General features: G+C 37.3%; 1 protein-coding gene across 2 annotated transcripts in view; it reads left to right on the top strand.

Moving 5' to 3' along the window:
* The first annotated feature begins 12,336 nt into the window (after window positions 1-12,336).
* The window catches only part of LOC106052405 (protocadherin-11 X-linked-like), a 240,552-nt gene continuing 236,157 nt past the window's right edge, over window positions 12,337-16,731 (top strand). For both annotated transcript variants that reach the window (XM_056034424.1, XM_056034425.1), the window contains exon 1: window positions 12,337-12,957. The gene's annotated coding sequence lies outside the window, so the exon portion shown is untranslated. The remainder of the gene's footprint in view (window positions 12,958-16,731) is intronic.

The raw sequence follows: 16,731 nt of genomic DNA, 5'->3' as shown, positions 1-16,731 counted from the left end.
TTTTTTTTTCTTTTTGCAAGTGGAAGAAGTGAGGATGTGCTTACGATCTATTTAGCTCAGTTTAGCTCCCTCTTAACTCTCATCTGGAATCCCCTAGAGCGACGTGTGACAAAGACCTGTTAATCGTTTTTTTTTCACAAAAATTTGTTGAATTTGCATTGTAGACATGTGAGTATTAATGGAGCGGAAACGAGATGCTACAGACGTAGACAACTCGGATTTCTAATGAAGTGACGTCGTCTCTTAAGTAGGACCTTTCATAAGGTGTCACCCACTAATATCTGGGGCAACAGTGATTCAGACTTTAAAAACATTTCTTTGAAAATGACATTTCAATACATACCTTTATGTTTTATGTCAGAGTGAAGTGCCATCTTTTTGTTGACATGTTTGCCGTGACTAAAAGGTGCCCTCTAAAATGTCTAGCTGAATACGAAGATGAACTTACCATCAATGCCAATTCAAACGCACATGCTCTACTAAATGAAATGGTTCTCACGCTAACGTATCTGCCCGCCCCACCCCTTTCTAATGCAGAGACGCACTTCAGGTGACTGCCCCGGTAACTGCTCCTCAGAGGCTCTGCTCACGAAGATAAACTGTAACTTCTCGACTCGGTACCTCTGGAATCAGGTGATCAATCCTCAATTTAGTTCACGATCAATAAATTAGGCGCCTGGATACACTTACTTCTTTACTGATCAGGCAATTTGTTATGTCGAACTCTGACCTGGCTGTTGAAGTAGTTTGTTGACTTCAAGCTGATGTTTCACTGTGACACGACATGTTGATTGTCAACCTCGTTTTGAATCGAATCTTAGGTTGTGCGGCTTAAACAAAATATTAATTTGCAAAACATTTGGTTCAAGATGGTTTTTAAAAAAAGGGCGATAGCGAGTATTACTTCCCCAATTAGAAATAAAAAGAATTGATTTTCACTCGTTCTATCTTCGAATCAATCGACATGCACGACACAAAATTGATTTCCTTCTACACTTTACAAAAAAATCTGTTACATGGCCACACCTCTTGGGCCAATTCTAGATATAGTATTAAACCTTTTCACCTCAGACTGACATCAAAGATTAGCTTATAACATACGTAACAGTAACATACTTAATAACATACCTAATAACAAATGGAACAGTATTCTTTATGTAGTACCAAATATCCGAGAGGATAATCCGTTTATCATTAGTCTCAAACTTTAGGTTGCTATATGAAAAACGAAATTCAATCATTAGCATAGCTGGCATCTTTGAAAGGAGGGAATGAGGGGGCAAAGCTAATTTTGTTTTCTACATGCCCTCCCCCCTCACCCTTTCCTCAACAACAACAACAACAACAACAAAGACAGTGTCTTTAAAGACACCATCGATTTCACTTGAGATAGTACGATTACACATCAGAAACAACCTCGTTTTAGATGACCACACTTAAGAATGGCCACATATAAGCCAGTACTACATATAAGACGCGGAAACTGATAAGCACGGTTACATATAAGACATGGCTACATATAAGATAAAACTGCTCATAAGCTACATATAAGACATGGCTACTGTGATGTTGCTTGTTCAGGCTGTCTTGAGGTCAACTATGGATGACTGTTGATTTTCAACCAATTACTCTGCAAGCGTTTGGGTATTATTGTTCGGGTGTATTCCGTGTAGTTGATCAACAATCCAGACAAAACAAACACATCGGTTTTAACTAGTGAAGAGATGTAGTCAACGCTGAAGAACACTTCACATATATTTATTCTAAGAAAAGGCCACAGTAAAAGTCTCTGTCACTAAACACGTCGTTACCCTGAATGATTATATCGCTAACTGATTTTCCGGTCTCTAACCCAACATATCCCAAACGTCACTAGTCCCGTTCAATATGCGTCTTCTATGGTGCGTCGCTAAATAACTAAACTATAAATAAGGTGTCTAACACTACATATAAGATAAAACTGCTCATAAGCTACATATAAGACATGGCTACATATAAGATAAAACTGCTCATAAGCTACATATAAGACATGGCTACATATAAGATAAAACTGCTCATAAGCTACATATAAGGCATGGCTACATATAAGATAAAACTGCTCATAAGCTACATATAAGACATGGCTACATATAAGATAAAACTGCTCATAAGCTACATATAAGACATGGCTACAAATGATACACGACCACACATGCGTCATGATGTCGAATGTCAAAATGCAGTGAGGGTCAAGCCCCCACCCGGGTTCCCAAATCCCAGGCTACGCCACTGATCAGGACCTAAAAATACGAATCAATACATTATTGAACACATATTGTTCTCATTTGTGTTATTATCAGAACGAAAACAGTTCAATGGCATGTTCGCTAAATGAATAAGAGAACAAAAAAATCATTTGCTATTTAATAAAACAGGTGTTGAATTGATTCTCCAATCTCAGATAATGACATAAGCAGTGTTGACATTGTTGCTGTCCAACTAAGCAGGCCCCGCTGCATTAATAAAGTCTATGAAAATAAAGGTAGAGCGAAAAAAACAACAACAGGTCAATAAAAGTTAGAGTTGCATTCCCTTAGGAACCAGTCAAACATTCCCGAAATACATTTGTCATCGATAATAGGGTAGTTTAACTTGCAGCGCGCGCTTCCCAGGGGGTGCTCGGTGGACAGATCAGTGAGAGGAAGGGGGAATAGAGGTCATTGAAAACTAGAGAGAGAAAGAGAGAGAGGGGTTGAGAAAGAAATAAAGAGAGAGAGAGATAGAAAGAAATAAAGAAAGAAAGAAAGAGGAGAGAGAGAAGAGAGTGAGAGAGAAGAGTGTGAGAAAGAAAAGAAGAAAGAATGGAAGATATATTGATGTCTAATTTACTGAAAGGGTATCTTAAAGAAAATATCTTTTTGAAATATCTATAAGAAAACATCTGAGTGGCCTGATAGAGAAACAACTTGAACTCCAGGACTAAACCAAAGTCAACCCAAGGTAGACCTATTCTGCCTGCTCGTTCGAGCAAAACAAAAAGATAAACTAATTGAATGACAGTAAAAGTCATAAAAATAAATCACCATGTGAATACAAACAATCCAGCCAACGTATGCCCCCCCCCCCCCCCCGCTTTTTCTCTTTTTTTCTTTTACACGCACCCCCCCCCCCCCCTCAACAAGGTTTGGTCACCCAGTGGTGTATGATCGTTGAAATCAATAGTTCTATTTTCTCCTTCAACAATTCAACCCTAAAGAATGTCAACGATGTCTGCTTTAGCTAAGGACATAGCTCAACTCCATCTGTTTACAATAGAGAAACTTACAAATGTTTTGTAGTCATTGAAAGTCAATTCACAAAACAAGAAAAACATTGAAAGTACATTTAAAAAAAAGACAATAGCCGGGTATCCACTCCGTCAACTGCTTGAACGTCTGGTGTTTCTGATTCGGACAGCGGGCAAAGCATATTTATTGGTATGTTCATTATATGGACATCTAGAACCAACACTAGACTTGATTTACAACTTTAAAGATCTAGTCTAGATCTAGCTTTACTTCTAGCATACTAATATAGTTTCTGTTTGTTTTACGTAAAAAAATAAGTAAAGCTTAGATAAGCTTTTAATAAACTTGAAGCAACTTTAAATTTACTCAGTTATTGCATTACACTATGGCTGACTAGGCCATGTTTTTTTTAATAAATTATTATTATTGAATAATCCCAATGATAGGCCTTTAAATCTAGACTTTAAAGACAATGCGCACAATTTTCCTGTACATTGATTTATTAACTCTTGAATCACTAAAACTCTACATCTAAGTTACTCTAAGTCTAGCACTCAAGCCAAATTTACAATTTTTTTTACTTTGAAAAATTCTAACGGTTAAACGAAAGTCTTCCCCACGTGACCAACGAGCTAGTCATTCTTTTTCAGTGATATACATCAACCTTTCAATTTTTAGAAAAATCGTTAGAGCCATTTTTGAGATCAGCGACCAGGTTCCAGGTCCCACGAATTTCTTACTTGAATTATAAAAGTGTATGATTGTGTATTATTTTTATATGTGTGTTTGTTTGTCTACGTATTTGTGCGTGCGTGTGCGTGTAAACCTAATTTCCGAGTTCCTAAGGACACAAGAAAAGTGCGTATACTTACATAAGTTCGTATCCAATTAGTTGAGACCAAGTCTGTTGAAAGTCAAAGGAAGCTGACTGCTACTGGCCTGTTTCAACAATTGTTCTGTCTAAAAGGGAAGTTAGCAGATCCAAATTAATTACCGCAATGCTCTCGGGAACTACAGGCAAGGCCAAAGGCCGAACACAGGAGAAATCCCGTCATGTTTCTTTTTCTGTACCGTGCGGCACCCGTCATAAAACGACCTCTTGAGGAACAGTGTTAGGACCGTGACAGGACTGTTGGGGCTTTCTTTACGATCCCTTCAAGTCTAACGAGCTTTTTTTTTTCCCCATAGTAAAAAAAATAAAATAAATTCCGATGTCAAAATAGGTCAAATTCAAAAGAGGTGAGACAGGCCGATACGCAAGTCAACTAAAGTCAAAGAAAGAGGCAGCACTGGCCAATGCTAATTATGCGAGGACATCAGATACGTTTAGCGCATGTATGTCTGTAATGAGTGCCATCGTCGTATGGTCATCTCTGTTTTAGGAATAACTTTTTTTCTCGGACCTTTTTTTTTTTGTAATCAAAAGTCGTCAAACATTTTGATACAAATAAGTCGAGAAGAAAGAAATACCTTATCGAAATACCTTATCGAAATACCTTATCGAAATACCTTATCGAAATACCTTATCGAAATACCTTATCGAAATACCTTATCGAAATACCTTATCGAAATACCATATTGAAAAACCTTATTGAAATACCTTAGTGAAATATCTTATTGAAATACCTTATTGAAATATCTTATATAAATACGTTATTGAAATATCTTATCGAAATAAGTTATTGAAATACCTTATTGAAATATCTTATCGAAATACCATATTCAAATACCTTATTGAAATACCTTATTGAAATACCTTATCGAAATACCTTATTGAAAAACCTTATTGAAAAACCTTATTGAAAAACCTTATTGAAATACCTTAACGGAGACAGTCTGAGAAACACTGTCATGTCTAATACTTTGCCTTGCAGCAGCACCCTTGGGCTAGGACGGTACCAGTTTACATTACTGAACAACAGAGACAATAAGTTATACACAAAGATAATCACGTCCAGACAGGGGCGGACTGGCTGTCAAAATCGGCCCCGGCATTTCTATTCCATTCGGCCCCAAACTTGAATGTCATATAATAGGCATCCAACTCTAGTTCTAGTCCTAAAAATCAATTTGTTAAGTTTGATAATGTATCGATAATTTAACGCATGCACACAGTGAACTCTATATCTTTATACGAAATATAAGTGTTATGTTGCTTTGTAATGGCTAAGTATGTAGAGGCCCTTCAATGATGAAACCTACAACGGCTGTTGGCTATTAGCCTACATTATTTCGGAAAATGTGATAGATAAAAGTAGCATTATACTGTAAGAGTCTGTTCAAGTTGATTTTTAAACACGACGCTCAGAGGGTCCCTTTTGCAACAAAATGCTGCTATAAACCTTTCAAAAATATAATACTTTCTATAGTGACATTCGTGAGGCCCTTTAGGTGGCCTTACCGGCCCATTTAGGTACCGGCCCACCGGGCATTTGCCCGAATGCCCATATAGCCAGTCCGCCCCTGCGTCCAGACTTGGCATCCTTTCTGGTGACAAATTCTATCACACTTGAGGATAACTTGTGTTATTCTGAAACAAAATGAATGCATTTAAAATGTTCGTTTTGGGTTGTTTTATAAATCTCCATGATTTCGTTAACTTTGGCCTCTGTAATTGTGTATCACGTGATGTGTACTTAATTATGTGTGTGTGTGTGTGTAATATCATATTCACTATTCATTCAGTATCAAAGGAAATTTACTTATGTTGTTTTTTATCTAGTTATATCGAATAATGAATTCCACTGCGTAAAAAGAGAGTTTAGACTTCCTAGCGCAAAGAATTCATAGAATAGAGATGTATTAAGTGTCAAAATGTAACGTATCTTTGGACGACTGTTAACGAGGGTGTTATGTGGCTAGCACAAAGACCGACCACCTTTACTTTCCCCAACTAATGGCATGAACCCGTTAGAGTTTGGGTTGCACTCCAGAGACAGACTGAAAATCACGAAATTAAATATTTCAGTCTTCACCGAGATTTGAACCGGGGACCTTCGGTTAGGAAGCCAAGCGCCCCCTTACGTTGGACAGTGACATTGACTTAACATCGTCTGCTCCTTGTCATTATATTTTTGTTTAGTTGTGTTGTACTAACAAGTTTCAACAAAAACAAACCTGATATCCTCTATTCTTCACTGGGCATGTCCAAAGCTTCAGTTTTTAACCTAAACTGTTTCAACAAGGCACACAAAAAAAGTTCCCATGGAAATGTCCAAAGGTCAAAATCAGCCCTCGGGTCCTGGCTCGACCATTTTCTGTTCAATTTAGTGTTTCTGCTCTACGTTTGTCTTCTAGTTCTGTATTTAGTGTTTCTGCTCTACGTTTGTCTTCTAGTTCTGTATTTAGTGTTTCTGCTCTACGTTTGTCTTCTGGTTCTGTATTTAGTGTTTCTGCTCTACGTTTGTCTTCTAGTTCTGTAGTCTAGGAATAAACAGATCTTCGTGGAGTCATTACAACATTTAGCGCGCGGCCTGGAGTGTAGGGAGAAGTTATGTGTTTGTGGGCTTAAGACGCGGGCCTATTGACAGGCCATACTTTATGTGTAGATCTGTTCATATCAGAAGTACTAGGGCGTCGTGCTAACATTTTCTTGTACCCTTCGCCCACAATCCTACCTTCCCTATAACTTTTATGTCGCTATGAAATAAAATCTTAGTGATGAAGGCTCGGGAATGTCCGTGCATTCGTTGTTCCTAAAATAAGCTTGATTGACCGAATGATTAGCACAATTGTTAAATATTTTACAATCAATCAAATCAATCAATTGATCAACCAATCATTAAGTCAATTATTTATTCAGAGAGTAGGTTCATCAGTTAACAACAATCGACTACACCATTATTCTAGCTTATTTCTTTCTTCTAAATTTAATAACAGACTTAGCAAGCCGCCACAAACAATGAACTTTCATCAAACAAAAAGTAATCAGACTAAAGCCACTGAAACTAGAAACGAAGAGCTGCTTTCAACGTAACTGTCATCACCTCATCAATAAATTAAATTCATAGAATAATAAAAAAAGATTGTGCAACTTTATATTTCTGGAATGGAAGTTGAGCTAATGTATTCTTTGAAAAGTCTTCTCTGTATCTACTAATGTACCGCCGACTAGTGTACTCATTACGTTGTGGTCCTCTACAGCACTCCCGTGGCAGAGATCTCTCTGAGCGTGCAGCCTTACTGTGGCCAATCGATGAGCACTTTGTGTACCATGTGATGGCGAGACTGTTGAATAGCAGTGTTAAAGAAACCACCGAGATAATGGCAAGTCTGTCAGGACATTTTAGATACAGCTGACAGTGGTGTCCTTGTCATGGGTGGAGGAGGGGGGCTGAGAAGAAAGATGTGGTGGGGGGGGGGGAAAGAGAAAGGCGTCGTTGAACACGTTGGATGGACACAAAAGCTCCTGTGGTCAACTGCCTCGTCATGGGAGGGCATTGACCATCAGTGGTCAGCCATCGCTGTGTGATCAGTCGCAAGATTTTATAGTTCGTAGAAGGTTTTTATTTGAAGTGGGACTGAAATTATAGTTAAACTAGAGAGTGAGATAGAGAGAGGGAGTCAAAGAGAGAGAGAGAAAGTGAGAGAGAGACATACAAAAGAATGTGACACTTAGAGAGATAGACAAAGACAAAAATTTTGAGAGAAAGAGAAATTACCTTGTGACTGAGAGAGTGAGAGAAAGGCAGGGACTGGGAGAGAGAGAGAAACAGACATTATGATAGAGAGAAAGAGTGAAAGATAATGAAAAAGAGTCTTGATAAGAGAGCGATAGAGAAAAAAAGACAGTGTTACTGAGTGAGAAAAAGAAACAGTATGAATAAGAGATAGAAGAAGATTGTAATTGAGTGAATGAGAGAGAGAGAGAGAGAAATAGAGAAAGATAATCTGACTAAAAGAGAGAGATAGAGAGAGAGAAAGACAGAGTGTGACAGAGAGAGAGAGAGAGAGAAGAGAGTATTAATATGACGCTATGGTGGATCAAAAAAATTATAATCAATTCTAAAATAAAATCAATTTAAAAAAAAAATGGACATTGAAAGTCAAATGACCAAACACACAACTATTGATGAAGAATACAATGATGGGAAAAAATGTTCTTTAGAAAAACAAAAGCAACACAATTTAGACAAAAACAAAGTAATAAAAACAAAGAGAATAAATTGTAAACCATAGGACTTTTAACATACAGTTTCTTTCTTAAATCAAATAAGGATGTTTATAAGAAGTTCGTAATTAAAAAGTAACAGCAAAATTCATGATTTAACATTTTTAAAAAAGCACATTCATTCAATGTATCTCCACTATGAGGCACCAGAACGAGGCCGGCTCAAGTCAGACGTGCCGCAGGACAATGGGCGGTGCGGCAATTAGATCATTATGACAGTCTAAGATTTCCCTTCTCGTCTGCAGACCAAGAACATCCTTTCCAAAAGTCTTTGTTGCGGACTTCGTCAACAGACTTAGACATAAAAGCCTTGTCAATATCCTGGCATTATGCGTAGTTTTAAACAGTTAGGACAAACCCGTTTTCCTGTGGATAATATTCTTTTATATGCGTTTTTCTTTTAAACGACCGGCTTAAATGATAAGATAATAATAAAATGTAAAAAATGCATTCTATGCAAGAAGTTTGTTACAATCTCAGTAAATAGATCATATCGTGCAAAACATTGGACACTATACGATTTTACACATTTACAAAATAACATTTTTATAGGCGTCACGAGGCTGTCAGGTGAGACATTTGATACTTCTTGCAATGATTAAGTCGTTATAACATCGTATCATGAAGAAGTCAGAAATCACAAAAAAATTACATCTAGTTTTATATTAAAAATGTGAGGCTGATAATAACAGAATTGATCATTACTGGAATTTTACCTTGATATTGTAGTAGTGTATATGTGTGTGTGTGTGTGATTGTAAACAGACAAATATAATACAACATACAAGTCTTGTAAATATATTTTTTTCTCACTATTTCAACGTAATTCAGTAATTAGTCTAGATTTTTTAACTGTTGCAATATTGTTTTACACGCATAATAAAACACATTTGTTTCAGCACCTAGCTTCAACTCTATATTTAATAAAACACATTTGTTTCAGCACCTAGCTTCAACTCTATATTTCATAAAACAAACAGAAGATTTGAGGGGTGGTATGTGAGGTGTGGTATGTGAGGTGTGGTATTTGAGGTGTGGTATGTGAGGTATGGTATGTGAGGTGGTGTATGTGAGAGGTATGTGAGGGATGGTATATAAGTGGTGGTATGAGAGGGGTGGTATGTGAGGTGTTGTATGTGAGTGGTGGTATGCGAGTGGTGGTATGTGAGGGATGGTATATAAGGGGTAGTATGAGAGGGGTGGTATGTGAGGTGTTGTATGTGAGTGGTGGTATGCGAGTGGTGGTATGTGAGGGATGGTATATAAGTGGTGGTATGAGAGGGGTGGTATGTGAGGTGTTGTATGTGAGTGGTGGTATGCGAGTGGTGGTTTGTGAGGGATGGTATATAAGGGGTAGTATGAGAGGGGTGGAATGTGAGGTGTTGTATGTGAGTGGTGGTATGCGAGTGGTGGTATGTGAGGGGTGGTATATGAGGGGTGATATGTTAGGGGTGGTATGTAAGGAGTGATATGTGAGGTGTGGTATGTGAGGGGTGTTATGTGAGGGGTTGTATGTAAGGGCTGGTATGAGAGGGGTGGTATGTGAGGGGTGGTATGTTAGTGGTGGTATGTGAGTGGTGGTATGTGGTATATAAGGGGTGGTATGAGAGGGGTGGTATGTTAGGTGTGGTATGTGAGGGGTGTTATGTGAGGGGTTGTATGTAAGGGCTGGTATGGGAGGGCTGGTATGTGAGGGGTGGTATGTGAGGGGTGGTATGTGAGGGGTTGTATGTGAGGGGTTGTATGTAAGGGCTGGAATGAGAGGGCTGGTATGTGAGGGGTGGTATGTGAGTGGTGGTATGTGAGGGGTGGTATGTGAGGGGTGGTATGTGAGGGGTGGTATGTGAGTGGTGATATGTTAGTGGTGGTATGTGAGTGGTGGTATGTGAGTGGTGGTATGTGAGTGGTGGTATGTGAGAGGTGGTATGTTAGGGGTGGTATGTTAGGGGTGGTATGTGAGAGGTGGTATGTGAGAGGTGGTATGTTAGTGGTGGTATGTGAGTGGTGGTATGTGAGAGGTGGTATGTTAGTGGTGGTATGTGAGTGGTGGTATCTGAGTGGTGGTATGTGAGGGGTGGTATGTAAGGAGTGATATGTGAGGTGTGGTATGTGAGGGGTGGTATGTGAGGGGTGGTATGAGAGGGCTGGTATGTAAGGAGTGATATGTGAGGTGTGGTATGTAAGGGGTGGTATGAGAGGGGTGGTATGTGAGGGGTGGTATGTAAGGAGTGATATGTAAGGAGTGATATGTGAGGGGTGGTATGTGAGGGGTGGTATGAGAGGGCTGGTATGTGAGGGGTGGTGTGTATGTTCAACTTGAAGCGTAGGAAAATATTTGTTACCTATTTGGACATACATAAAATCAAAGTCGTCTTTGACTAGATAACAAATGATCGAGTAAAAGTTCTACATGATGTCGATTGTAAGAAGTTTTGGAGATTAAGTCCTAAAACTATGAATAGCTAGCTTTTGGTTGTTTTTTTATAGCATTGCCTGTAAGTGTTAATAGGCTACGCCTTTGAAATTATGTACACTCACTTTTGTGCCATTGTTTGCTTTTTAAAATTTCTCTTTTGCTTGTAACATAAAGTATATTCTCTTCGTTAGTTTGCAACAGTGACCTTTCATTAAAATGTCTTCGATACTATTTACTTTATCTAGGTCTATAGTTTAAAATTTTTACCAAACTTACAATTTTTGCATTTTCTATTATGCTACCTCATTTCGTCTCCACATTTCTCCATACAGTTTTCTTTTCATTGTCTATGATACTGTTTGTGATTGCGCCTATACTTCAAACCGAATCCTACAAATAGAAACAAAAAGAAGAATGGGAGTTGTGTGTTTTAAAATGTATCGCTTTAAGCCTTTAACCTCCAGTATAGACATAGACAGATGCTGCTAATGAAGCTTTACTTTGATTGAAACAATGACATGCGTTCATTGAACCAGGGTGTACAATAATGAAGAATGCCTATGTGTGTGTTCAGGTAACCAATCAAATTTATTGTAACATGTTTATGTTTAGTATGGAGATCTGCAGTAAGACTCTAGGCCTAGCACGTGACTAGGGCTCCACACAAACAGTGATGACGTAATACATGATGTCGTTGAATGTAATAACACTTTAAAACGTATATAGACCCCCCCCCCCCAAAACCCTAAAATCTCCTTCATTTGTTGTCATCTCCCCCCCCCCCCCCTGCCGAAGTTGAATAACACAAAGTGTTGAAAGTGTTCAACAGGGTAAGAAAAGAAATGAGTTAACTCTCTTTATTCTCTATTACTTAATTTAGCATCTCTCTTTCTCTCTCTCTCTCTCTGTCTCTCTGTATGTGTGTATGATACTCTCTCATTCTCCCATTGTCTCTCTTTCCGTAAGCCTCTCTATCTCTATTACTCTTTTCTCTCTCTATCTCTAACTATATTTCTGTTTCTTTGTCTCTATTTCTCTCTATCTCTGCCTCTCTCTATTTCAGTATTTCTCTATCTCTTTTTCTCTATCTCTTTTTTTCTCTATCTCTGTCTTTCTTTATCTCTTTTTTCTCTTTATCTGTCTCTCTCTATCTCCATCTCTGTCTTTATCTTTATCTCTCTCTTCATCTACTGGATTAATTTCTTTTTTTTTTCCTTTAATTTTTCGTGAGTCTTGCCCGTGAGAAATGAGTCGAAAGAAAAAATGAGGGAAGGGGGGCATCGATGACACAGAGAGAGAGAGAGAGAGAGAGAGAGAGAGAAGAGACGAGAAGCAAAAAACATTGTCGCAGGGTGAGCGAGCCTCGGTTGAACGCACGTCCTAACGTGCTGACTGCAACTCACGCGCCAACACTCCGCCTCGTCCTACCCCCCCCCCTCTTCCTTTTATTTCATTTCTTCTTATCGGACTATGGTGAGGAGTCAGTCACAGGTGTCTCTGGGCGAGTTCAGGTGTCTCTCTCCCCTCTGGCTCTGAGCATAGGTAGAAGAGATGGACACCAAGCTGTGATTGACATGACCTAGTCTGGCCCTTCAATCAAAGGATTTCAACACTTCCAGGAGTTCGGCACTTGTTGGATTCCACAAATTATTCATTTCTTCACTGATTAACGGATTTCTTTAATTAGCGTGTTAACATCTTCATTTTTCATTTTTTCCCGGGATTTTCTTTTTCCAAGAGATGTACTAAAGACCTCCTACAGAAGCTTGCTATAACCTTACAGACCAAGTAATATTGAAATCATTGTGTACGTTCATTGAATGAAGAAATAAAGTTGTACTATACTTTTGTTGTGAAAAGGTTGAGTCGATATAAAATGGAATAGAATCTTTAAATAATTTCAGCCAAAGAAAAATACGGCTTTAATACAATTTACAGGAAGCCCTGAGATTGTAAACATTTGTTCTGGCTCAGACTAGAATAAAATGTGATTTTCATATCATGTGTTTGATATAACAAAGTCAATGTTCTACAGAGCTAAATATATTCATTCTATTACAGTGTGTTTCTGATTCTTTGGACATTAACGAACATTCTTCTACCTGGTAAGTACTCATTCAAAACGTATTGATTAAGTTAAAACAATGTTTATATAGTCGGTTACAGAAATAACAGATTTCTAGACTTATATATATATTGTTGTAACTCTGTTCCCGCGCTGGTATACATGGTGCGCACTGTTCCACACGAGCGTTGAAAATAGAGGAGAGGAAATACAGACATGATAGTGAAAGCCGACTTATTTTGAAAAGAAAAACTAGATCTAAGAAAACCTGACATCTGTTGGTTTGTGTGTGCTATTTGTTTTATTTATAATATCACTTCCTCTGTTGAGTGCTTGTCTTAAATTTACAAGAATATGTATAAATGGTTCTTGATATAGAAATTGATAGTTCTTAGTTCGTATGAAAAACAAATCTACTTTCAGACGTTTCCCAAACCTCATCGATAGAATTTTTTTTATTTTTTGTGTTGGAAGCTACTGCGTATGAAAGTTGCTAACTCCATATGTTTCGCATTGCCAATTGTTGATAGTCAACAGACCATGACAGGAGCTGCTTTGCGCATTCGTCTTTCTGCACTGGAGTTGACTGGAGCTAAGGTGTAGTAGAAACAGTAATGCCTTGTGCAGCCCTCAGGTTCTCTCCTCTGTTTATACTCAAGGAGATGAACTAACAAAGTTTCTGAGGCGAAGAAAAGTATTAGGCAGATCGTTTTGTCGACATTGAACAGGTGAAATCATGCCAACTTTGAGTTCTACCAGAACCAAAAAAAAATAAATTTGTGCGCTATAAATTTCTAGCTACTAACACTTTCGTCTTTAAGAAGATCTAGTTTCTAGCTACTAACACTTTCGTATTTAAAAAGATCTAGTCTCTAGCTACTAACACTTTCGTCTTTAAGAAGATCTAGTTTCTAGCTACTAACACTTTCGTCTTTAAGAAGATCTAGTCTCTAGCTACTAACACTTTCGTCTTTAAGAAGATCTAGTTTCTAGCTACTAACACTTTCGTATTTAAAAAGATCTAGTCTCTAGCTACTAACACTTTCGTATTTAAAAAGATCTAGTCTCTAGCTACTAACACTTTCGTATTTAAAAAGATCTAGTCTCTAGCTACTAACACTTTCGTATTTATAAAGATCTAGTCTCTAGCTACTAACACTTTCGTCTTTAAGAAGATCTAGTTTCTAGCTACTAACACTTTCGTATTTAAAAAGATCTAGTTTCTAGCTACTAACACTTTCGTCTTTAAGAAGATCTAGTTTCTAGCTACTTACACTTTCGTCTTTAAGAAGATCTAGTTTCTAGCTACTAACACTTTCGTATTTAAAAAGATCTAGTTTCTAGCTACTAACACTTTCGTATTTAAAAAGATCTAGTTTCTAGCTACTAACACTTTCGTATTTAAAAAGATCTAGTTTCTAGCTACTAACACTTTCGTATTTAAAAAGATCTAGTTTCTAGCTACTAACACTTTCGTATTTAAAAAGATCTAGTTTCTAGCTACTAACACTTTCGTATTTAAAAAGATCTAGTTTCTAGCTACTAACACTTTCGTCTTTAAAAAGATCTAGTCTCTAGCTACTAACACTTTCGTATTTAAAAAGATCTAGTCTCTAGCTACTAACACTTTCGTCTTTAAGAAGATCTAGTTTCTAGCTACTAACACTTTCGTCTTTAAGAAGATCTAGTTTCTAGCTACTAACACTTTCCTCTTTAAGAAGATCTAGTCTCTAGCTACTAACACTTTCGTATTTAAAAAGATCTAGTCTCTAGCTACTAACACTTTCGTCTTTAAGAAGATCTAGTTTCTAGCTACTAACACTTTCGTCTTTAAGAAGATCTAGTTTCTAGCTACTAACACTTTTGTCTTTAAGAAGATCTAGTCTCTAGCTACTAACACTTTTGTCTTTAAGAAGATCTAGTTTCTAGCTACTAACACTTTCGTCTTTAAGAAGATCTAGTTTCTAGCTACTAACACTTTCGTATTTAAGAAGATCTAGTCTCTAGCTACTAACACTTTCGTCTTTAAGAAGATCTAGTTTCTAGCAAGTAAAGTTTTAGTCAACAACTTGTTAGTACATTATCACAGCTCGATCTAGTACCAAACCCAACCCACCCTCCCTGTCAGCATTGATGTAATAGACTTGTATGGACTTACTTGTAGACTACTTCCATTCAACACACTAACAAAGTAGCTATTGGATTTTTAAAAATGCCTCTCCATGGAGTGAACTTTTAAAAAAATGCCCTAAAAGTGTTATTATTAAATTATATTGTGGGGGGTGGGGAGAATATATTAAAAGAAAGTAATCATGTCAGATAGAGAGCGGGGGACTGTTTAGGAAGAAATCATTGCTGTTTTTTTTTTTTTAATTGCCTTGGAGACATTTGAGACAGAGGCGAGACAATGATGTGTGTCTGTGTGTGTGTTTGTGTGTCTAAAGACTAAAAGTCAAGACAGACAGTAACATAGACTGAGCTGTAATACAACAATACAAAAGACTTCAGAATATACAGAAGTGGTGCTGAAATTAGTTTTAAATGATGACTAGAGAGACAGCTACAAGTTGAGCAACGCAGAGGACTACAAAATATGTTCGCGCCTCTGAATGTAACTGTAGTCTAATGAAAAAGACATAGAAATAGAGAGAGAGAGGCAGAGAGAGAAAGAGAGAGAGAGATGTATATTATTTTCAGATCAATGTAAAAAAAAATGTTGATATTTATTTCATAAAATATCTGGATTGACGGATACACAAATCTACCAGCTATTACATCACTTCACGTGTTGAGTTTTATTTAGTTGTGAGATATTCATCAAATTAAGCACGTCAGATATCAAATGTTGGGTATGGAGTAAGCCATTGCATTTGACTGAAACCTTTACAGATATATATACAGAGAGAGAGAGAGAGACATATAGAGAGAGGGAGAGAGTAGAAGGTTGGCAAAAATACCTATTTAAAAACCTACTTAAAATTGTTCTCGTATGTCAGAATAAATTTAAGTTACTATCAAGCTTCATTTGGATCCTGAAAATTCTATAATTTTAACATTTTAAAACAATGATATGTATTTATTTTAGTCATCAAATAGACACACAGCCACATAGAGACTCAGAAACATAGACACAGACACATAGACATACAGATGCATAGAGACACACAGACACCTAGACACTATTTAGCTTTGAAGTCCATATTCTGAAGAGAGACTTTTTTGTTTTTTGCACTGACATTGCTCAAGGATCTTTACAATACAAACGGACTGGACACATCACGTATCCAAATAATTTCTTCCAGTTCTTGTCCTCAAACCTGTTTTAGCTGTGCACTAAGTTAACAGTCTCCCGTGGAGACCTCCCACTATCCACTGATTGCTTTATGCTCGAATTAAAATACATTATCAAAGATATTATCACCACCAATGTTTGACATTTGGTTAATTAAGTTAATTACTGAAATGGACCAAAGTTTCTTGGACGCAGACTGTATTACCACTGAAACGTTTATATTTCTTTAAAATCTGGCAAGCAAATGTGCAATACTCTAAAAGTCACCTTTTATTTGATTGAGGAATGTGCAATCTATTGCAATACTCTAAAAGTCACCTTTTATTTGATTGAGGAATGTGCAATCTATTGCAATACTCTAAAAGTCACCTTTTATTTGATTGAGGAATGTGCAAAGTTAGACTTTTCTCTTTCACCTACAACTTTTATAAAACGATACAAAAAGCTAATGATGGGGCCTAGGTTGGCAATGAGTCTTAAGTATTGAAAAGTTTGCATTTCAAGCGAAATTAAACTGTTCAG

This window comes from Biomphalaria glabrata, chromosome 7 (assembly GCF_947242115.1).
Source record: "Biomphalaria glabrata chromosome 7, xgBioGlab47.1, whole genome shotgun sequence".
Classification (NCBI taxonomy): domain Eukaryota; kingdom Metazoa; phylum Mollusca; class Gastropoda; family Planorbidae; genus Biomphalaria; species Biomphalaria glabrata.
Note: the sequence above shows the minus strand (reverse complement) of the source record. Positions and strands in the feature narration are given on the sequence as shown.